The 7,506-nt window shown below is 35.9% G+C and overlaps 1 non-coding gene across 1 annotated transcript; it reads left to right on the top strand.

The window, feature by feature from the left end:
- Positions 1-383: 383 nt before the first annotated feature.
- Positions 384-456, top strand: TRNAR-CCU (transfer RNA arginine (anticodon CCU)). The gene has a single exon. It is a non-coding gene; the product is annotated as a tRNA-Arg (tRNA).
- The last annotated feature ends 7,050 nt before the right edge of the window (positions 457-7,506 follow it).

Below are 7,506 nucleotides of genomic sequence, written 5' to 3'. Positions count from 1 at the left end.
AGAGACCCAGTGAGGTTTTTTTTTCTTTACTGTGGAATCCATGAAGGAGAATCCTGAATCTAAATGAAATGTGAAGTAATGAAGTCAGAGATATTAGATCATAAGCAGGCAGAGTTACAGATATGATGTGAAATGATATACATATGAAGGTGCCATTTACTCTAATGTTTAAAGAAACTCAAGGGTGAAATGGTAGAAAGAGTAGCTTCAAGTGGTAATATGTTGCCAAGGGAGAATCGGAAGATTTTCAAATTGACCTATATCCACCAGAAAAAAAACCCAGAAAACTTCCTTTGGGGATTTACTTCCACAATTAGCCACCTGATAGAATAAACAGCACAAGGTTGAGTCCTGAAATAAACATAATATGTTGGGGAGGGACTTCCCTGGTGGTCCAGTGGCTAAGACTCTGCACTCCTAATGCAGGGGGCCCGGGTTCGATCCCTTGTCAGGGAACTAGATCCCACATGCCGCAACTAAGAGTTCACATGCCGCAACTAAAAACCCCACATGCTGCAACGAAGATCCCACGTGCCACAACTAAGACCCGGCACAGCCAAATAAATAAATAAATAAAATATTTTTTAAAAACCCCATAATATGTTGGGGAGAGAGAAGAAAACTGGCATCTATGTTTTGGATGCTATGGAGGTCAAACATGTCCCCCTTCTCTTTGTCCACCTCTGTCCCAAACCCAGTGATGCCTCTTTCAGAATGTATTAATTTAATAGAATTGATATTCTCCGATAAACTTCAGAAGACAAATATTCTGAAAAAATTAATATAATTTCTACCAAGATGAAAAACCCTGTCAGCTTTTTGGTCTTCACAAAAAAATTTTGTTTTTCTGGCAAGATTTCCATGAAGGGGAAAGATTCCCTCCCCATACAGAAGGGTTTTGAATTGAGCAGGAATCATGGTCCCCAAATAAGAGTGATCTTGCCAAAGCAAAGAGTGCAAACACAGAGTCTGAAATCCCTCATGGATTTGGAAATCCACATCTTTCTGGTAGTTTATTCCAGTATTATTTCATCAGAAAAATAGAGCAGCAAAATATCAGTAAAATTACTTGTTATAATTTTAAGAAGTAAATTTAACACTATTTCCAAAGAAAAGAGCATGCCATTTCCATTTATATGCACATTTCTACTTTTTTTCTTTAATTCACAATTGACCATTAGAGTAATTTTCCATAAAAATACTTCTCATAATTCTGCTTCCTGTTTTAGCTATGAAAAATGCATCATTGTTAGATGGTGTCCTTCTTATGAATTTTTAAAAAATCATTTCTCATAGACTTAACCAACTTCTGATTCTTTCATGCCAAACCATACTTTTTAAAATTGAACTTTTACATTGGGATCCTTGTAGGTTCACACGCAGTTGTAAGAAATAATACAGAAATATCCCACATAAATTTAATCAGTTTCCCCCAAATATAGTACCATATCACAACCAGGATTTTGACACCCATACAATCCACCAATCTTGTTCAGACTTCATCAGTTTTATTTTTAGAGTTCCATCACCAAAAAGATCACACATGTTGTCTTTTTATAACCACAGCCACTTCTCTTGTGTGTCCTTAACCCCTGGCAACCCCTAATCTGTTCTCCATCTTTTATAATTTTGTCATTTTAAGCATACTACAGGCGTACCTCAGATATATCGTGGATTTAGTTCCACATCACAGCAATAAAGTGAATGTTGCAATTAAGCAAGTCACACAATTATTTTTTTGGTTTTCCAGGGCATATAAAAGTTACGCTTACACTATACTGTAGTCCATTAAGTGTGCAATAGCATTATGTCTTAAAAATCAATGTAAATACTTAACTAAAAACACTTTATTGCTTAAAAATGCTAAGCATCTGAGCCTTCAGCCAGTCATAATCTTTTTTTTTTAATAGATCTTTATTGGAGTATAATTGCTTCACAGTACTGTGTTAGTTTCTGTTGCACAACAAAGCGAAGCAGCCATAGGCATACACGTCCCCATATCCCCTCCCTCTTGAGCCTCTCCCATCCTCCCTATCCCACCCCTCTAGGTCATTGCAAAGCACTGAGCCCATCTCTCTGTGCTGTGCTGCTGCTTCCCATCAGCCAACTATTTTACATTCGGTAGTGTATATATGTCGATGCTACTCTCACTTCATCCCAGCTTCGCCCTCCCACCTCATGTCCTCAAGTCCATTTTCTATGTGTATCTCTTTATTCCTGCCCTGCAAGTAGGTTCATCAGTACCATTTTTTTTTTTTAGATCCCATACATATGTGTTAGCATACGGTGTTTGTTTTTCTCTTTCTGACTTACTTCACTCTGTATGACAGACTCTAGGTCCATCCACCTCGTTACAAATAACTCAATTTCGTTTCTTTTTATGGCTGAGTAATATTCCATTGTATATATGTGCCACATCTTCTTTATCCATTCATCTGTCGATGGACACTTAGGTTGCTTCCATGTCCTGGCTATTGTAAATAGAGCTGCAATGAACATTTTGGTACATGACTCTTTTTGAATTATGGTTTTCTCAGGGTATATGCCCAGTAGTGGGATTGCTGGGTCGTGTGGTAGTTCTATTTTTAGTTTTATGAGAAACCTCCATACTCTTCTCCATAGTGGCTGTATCAAATTACATTCCCACCAACAGTGCAAGAGGGTTCCCTTTTCTCCACACCCTCTCCAGCATTTATTGTTTCTAGATTTTTTGATGATGGCCATTCTGAGCGGTGTGAGATGGTATCTCATTGTAGTTTTGATTTGCATTTCTCTAGTGATTAATGATGTTGAGCATTCTTTCATGTGTTTGTTGGCAATCTGTATATCTTCTTTGGAGAAATGTCTATTTAGGTCTTCTGCCCATTTTTGGATTGGGTTGTTTGTTTTTCTTATATTGAGCTGCATGAGTTGCTTGTATGTTTCAGAGATGAATGCTTTGTCCATTCTCTACATCTGTGTCTTTATTCCTGTCCTGCCACTAGGTTCTTCAGAACCTTTTTTTTTTTTTAGATTCCATATATATGTGTTAGCATACGGTATTTGTTTTTCTCTTTCTGACTTACTTCACTCTGCATGACAGTCTCTAGATGCATCCACGTCTCTACAAACGACCCAATTTCGTTCCTTTTTATGGCTGAGTAATATTCCATTGTATATATGTACCACATCTTCTTTATCCATTCGTCTGTTGATGGGCATTTAGGTTGCTTCCATGACCTGGTTATTGTAAATAGAGCTGCAATGAACATTGTGGTACATGACTCTTTTTGAATTATGGTTTTCTCAGGGTATATGCCCAGTAGTGGGATTGCTGGGTCATATGGTAGATCTATTTTTAGTTTTTTAAGGAACCTCCATGCTGTTTTCCATAGTGGTTGTATCATTTTTTGCTGGTGGAGAATCTTGCCTCAATTTTGATGGCTGCTGACTGATCAGGGTGGTGGTTGCTGAAGGTTGGGATGGCTGTGGCAGTTTCTTAAAATAAGACAACAATGAAGTTTGCCGCATCAATTGACTCTTCCTTTCATGTACAATTCCTCTGTAGCATTTTACCCACAATAGAAAAATTTTCAAAATTGGAGTTAATCCTCTCAAACCTTGACATTCCCTTATCAACTAAATTCATGTAGTATTCTAAATACTTTGTGGTCGTTTCAATAATCTTCACAGCATATTCACCAGGAGTGATGTCTATGTTCATGAAAAATATTAGTCTGTATATTTCTCTGCACTTTCTTTGTCTCATTTTGATATCAAGGTAACACTTGCCTCATAAAATAAGTTTAAAACTTCTGTTTTCTGAAAAATTTATTGTATACAATTGCTGTTAATTCTTTAAGTGCATAGAATTGTCTAGTGACACCATCTGGGCCTGGAAAATTCTTTTTCAGGAGCTTGTTAATAACAAATTCAATTTCTTTAATTTTTATAGGACTACTTTGGTTAACTGTTTCATCTTGGTTCAGTTTTGGTAGTTTGTGGTCTTCAAGGAATTGATCCATTTATTCTAAGTTGTTAAATTTATGTGCATATAAAGTTCCTCATAATATTCCTTTAGTGTCTTTTAGTAGCTATATGATTTCTTTCAGCCCTGATATTGGGGGTTTATGACTTCTTTCTATTTTTGTCATTTTTGCAAATTTCTATTTATGTCATTTTGCATATTTGTCAATTGTGTTGATATTCTTGAGGAACCAGCTTTGGATTCATTTATGTTCTTGTTTTACTACTTTCAATTTGATTGATTTCTGCTCATACCTTTATTCCTTCCTTCTGCTTGCTTTGGATTTATCTTGCTCTTTTTTCCCTAGTGTCTTGAAACTTGGATTATAGGTTTGAGACCTTTCATTTCTATTTGATAGTATTTGGTTTTATAAATTTCCCTCTTGGCATTGCTTTACCTGCATACCACATATTTTGATATGTGAAGTTTTTATTTCATTAAGTTCTATGTATTTTAAATTTTCTTTTCAGGCTTCTTCCTTGACCCATGGATTAGATAGAAGTGTGTTGTTTAATTTTTAATGTTTGAATATTTTCTTATTGGTTTTCTGTTACTGATTTCTAGTTTGATTATGTTATGTTTGAAGAACATACTCTGTATAATTTCAATTCTTTTCAATTTGTTGAGATTTGTTTTATGATTGAGGATATGGTCTGTTAGGGATTGACTGTGTCCCCCCAAACTTCATATGTTCATGCCCTAACCCCTGATGTGTCTGTATTTGGAGATAAAGCCTCTAAGGAAGTAATTAAGTTTAAAGGCGATCATAAAGGTGGGGTCCTGATATGATAGAATTTGTGTCCTTATAAGAAGAGAGGGCTTCCCTGGTGGCGCAGTGGTTGAGAATCTGCCTGCTAATGCAGGGGACACGGGTTCGAGCCCTGGTCTGGGAAGATCCCACATGCCGCGGAGCAACTAGGCCCGTGAGCCACAACTACTGAGCCTGCGCGTCTGGAGCCTGTGCTCCGCAACAAGAGAGGCCGCGATAGTGAGAGGCCCGCGCACCGCGATGAAGAGTGGCCCCCCACTTGCCGCAACTAGAGAAAGCCCTCGCACAGAAACGAAGACCCAACACAGCCAAAAATAAATAAATAAATAAATAAATAAATAAAGGAGGCGACTGTTAAAAAAAAAAAGAAGAAGAGATACCAGAGAGCTCACTCTCCCTTTCTTTTTCCATGCATAGACAGAGGAAAGGCCATGTAAAGACAGGGAGAAGGTGGCTGTCTGCAAGTAGGAAGAGAGATATCACCATAAATTGAAATTGCCAGAACTTTGATCTTGGATTTCTAGCCTCCAGGACTATTAGAAAATAAAATTTCTATTTTTTAAGCTACCCAGTCTGTAGTATTTTGTTATGACACCACGAAGACTAATGCATGGTCTATCTCAATGAATGTTCCATGGGTGCCTGAAAACATGTGCATTCTGCTGTTGTTGAGTGCGGTGTTCTATAAATGCCAATTAGATCTTATTGGTTGATGGTTTTGTTGAGTTATTCTATATCTTTGCAAATTTTCCATCTGTAAGTTCTATCAATAGCTGAGAGTGGGGTGTTGTAGTCCCCAACTATAATTTTGGATTTCTCTATTTTTTCTTTTAGCTTTATTGGGTTTTTTAATGTATTTTTGAAGCTCAGTTATTTGATGCATACACATTTAAGATCACTATAACTTCTCGGTGATTGACTCTTTTATCATTATGTAATATCTCTTTGGCAGTAACTTATCTTTGCTCTGAAGTCACTTTATCAATATTAATATAGCCACTCCTATTTTTCTTAAATTAATGTTAGCATGATATATCATTTTCCATCCTTTAACTTTCAACATACCTCTGTTGATGTATTTTAAATGAATTTCCTGTAGACAGAATATTACTAGCTCATATTTTTTAATCCATTCTGTGAATCTCTTTAAATTAGTGTAGTTAAACCATTTATGTTTAATGTACTTATTGCTCTATTAGGGTTTGTCTGTGTTTTATTATTAATTTTCTGTTTCTTTCCTTTGTTTTTCCTTTCTTGCCTTCCTGTAGGTTACTTGAACATTTTTCCAGGATTCCTCTTGTTTTATTTATACTGCTTCTGGGTATGCCATTTTGCATAGATTTTTAGGGATTGCTATAGGTATTACAATATCTATACATAGTTTATCACAGCCTGCTAGTATCCATGTTTTACTACTTTGAAAGAAGTATTGACGCTTACTTCCTTTCACTCTCACACATTTAAAATATAATTGTCTCAAGTATTTCCTCTACATACATTGAGCATTACAATAGATGTTGTTAGAATTTTTGCTTCAACCATCACATATGACTTAGAAAACTTATGAGGGGAAGAATAGTCTATTATATACCCATATTTTATCAATTTATTTATTCTTATTTCCTTTCTGAGTTTCCAAGCCTTCGTCTGCTATAATTTCCTTCTGTTTGAAGAGTTTTCCTAATCATTTATTTAGGAAAGGTCTGCTAATAATAAATTCTCTTAATTTCCCTTTGCCTGAGGATGTCTTTATTTCCACTTCATTGATGAAGAATAGATATAGGTTTGGGGTCATATGGTAATTCTATTTTTAGTTTTTTAAGGAACCTCCATACTTTTCTCCATAGTGGCTGTATCAATTTACATTCCCACCAACAGTGCAAGAGGGTTCCCTTTTCTCCACACCCTCTCCAGCATTTGTTGTTTGTAGATTTTCTGATGATGCCCATTCTAACTGGTGCGAGGTGATACCTCATTGTAGTTTTGATTTGCATTTCTCTAATAATCAGTGATGTTGAGCAGCCTTTCATGTGCTTCTTGGCCATCTGTATGTCTTCTTTGGAGAAATGTCTATTTAGGTCTTCTGCCCATTTTTGGATTGGGTTGTTTGTTTTTTTAATATTGAGCTGTATGAGCTGTTTATATATTTTGAAGATTAATCCTTTGTCTGTTGATTCATTTGCAAATATTTTCTCCCATTCTGAGGGTTGTCTTTTTGTCTTGTTTATGGTTTCCTTTGCTGTGCAAAAGCTTTGAAGTTTCATTAGGTCCCATTTGTTTATTTTTGTTTTTATTTCCATTACTCTAGGAGGTGGATCAAAAAAGATCTTGCTGTGACTTATGTCAAAGAGTGTTCTTCCTATGTTTTCCTCTAAGAGTTTTATAGTGTCCAGTCTTACATTTAGGTCTCTAATCCATTTTGAGTTTATTTTTGTGTATGGTGTTAGGGAGTGTTCTAATTTCATTCTTTTACATGTAGCTGTCCAACACTAAGAACTTTATTGAACAACATATTCATTGTTTTGTTCCACTACCTTCTGCCATTTTCCAGGCAACTTCATAATTCCATTTTCCCAAAACTTTTTATCTTTTTGAGCAAAGAACTGTTCCAGGTGCCTTTTACTGTCTTCCAGGGAATTGAAATTTTTACATTAAGAGAATTTTGTAAAGACTGAAATAAATGGAAATCTGAAGGTGCAATGTCTTGTGAAAACGGGGAATGAATCAGAAC

The sequence above is a fragment of the Balaenoptera acutorostrata genome, chromosome X (assembly GCF_949987535.1).
Source record: "Balaenoptera acutorostrata chromosome X, mBalAcu1.1, whole genome shotgun sequence".
Taxonomy (NCBI): Eukaryota; Metazoa; Chordata; class Mammalia; order Artiodactyla; family Balaenopteridae; genus Balaenoptera; species Balaenoptera acutorostrata.
This window is presented reverse-complemented; position numbering and strand designations above follow the sequence as displayed.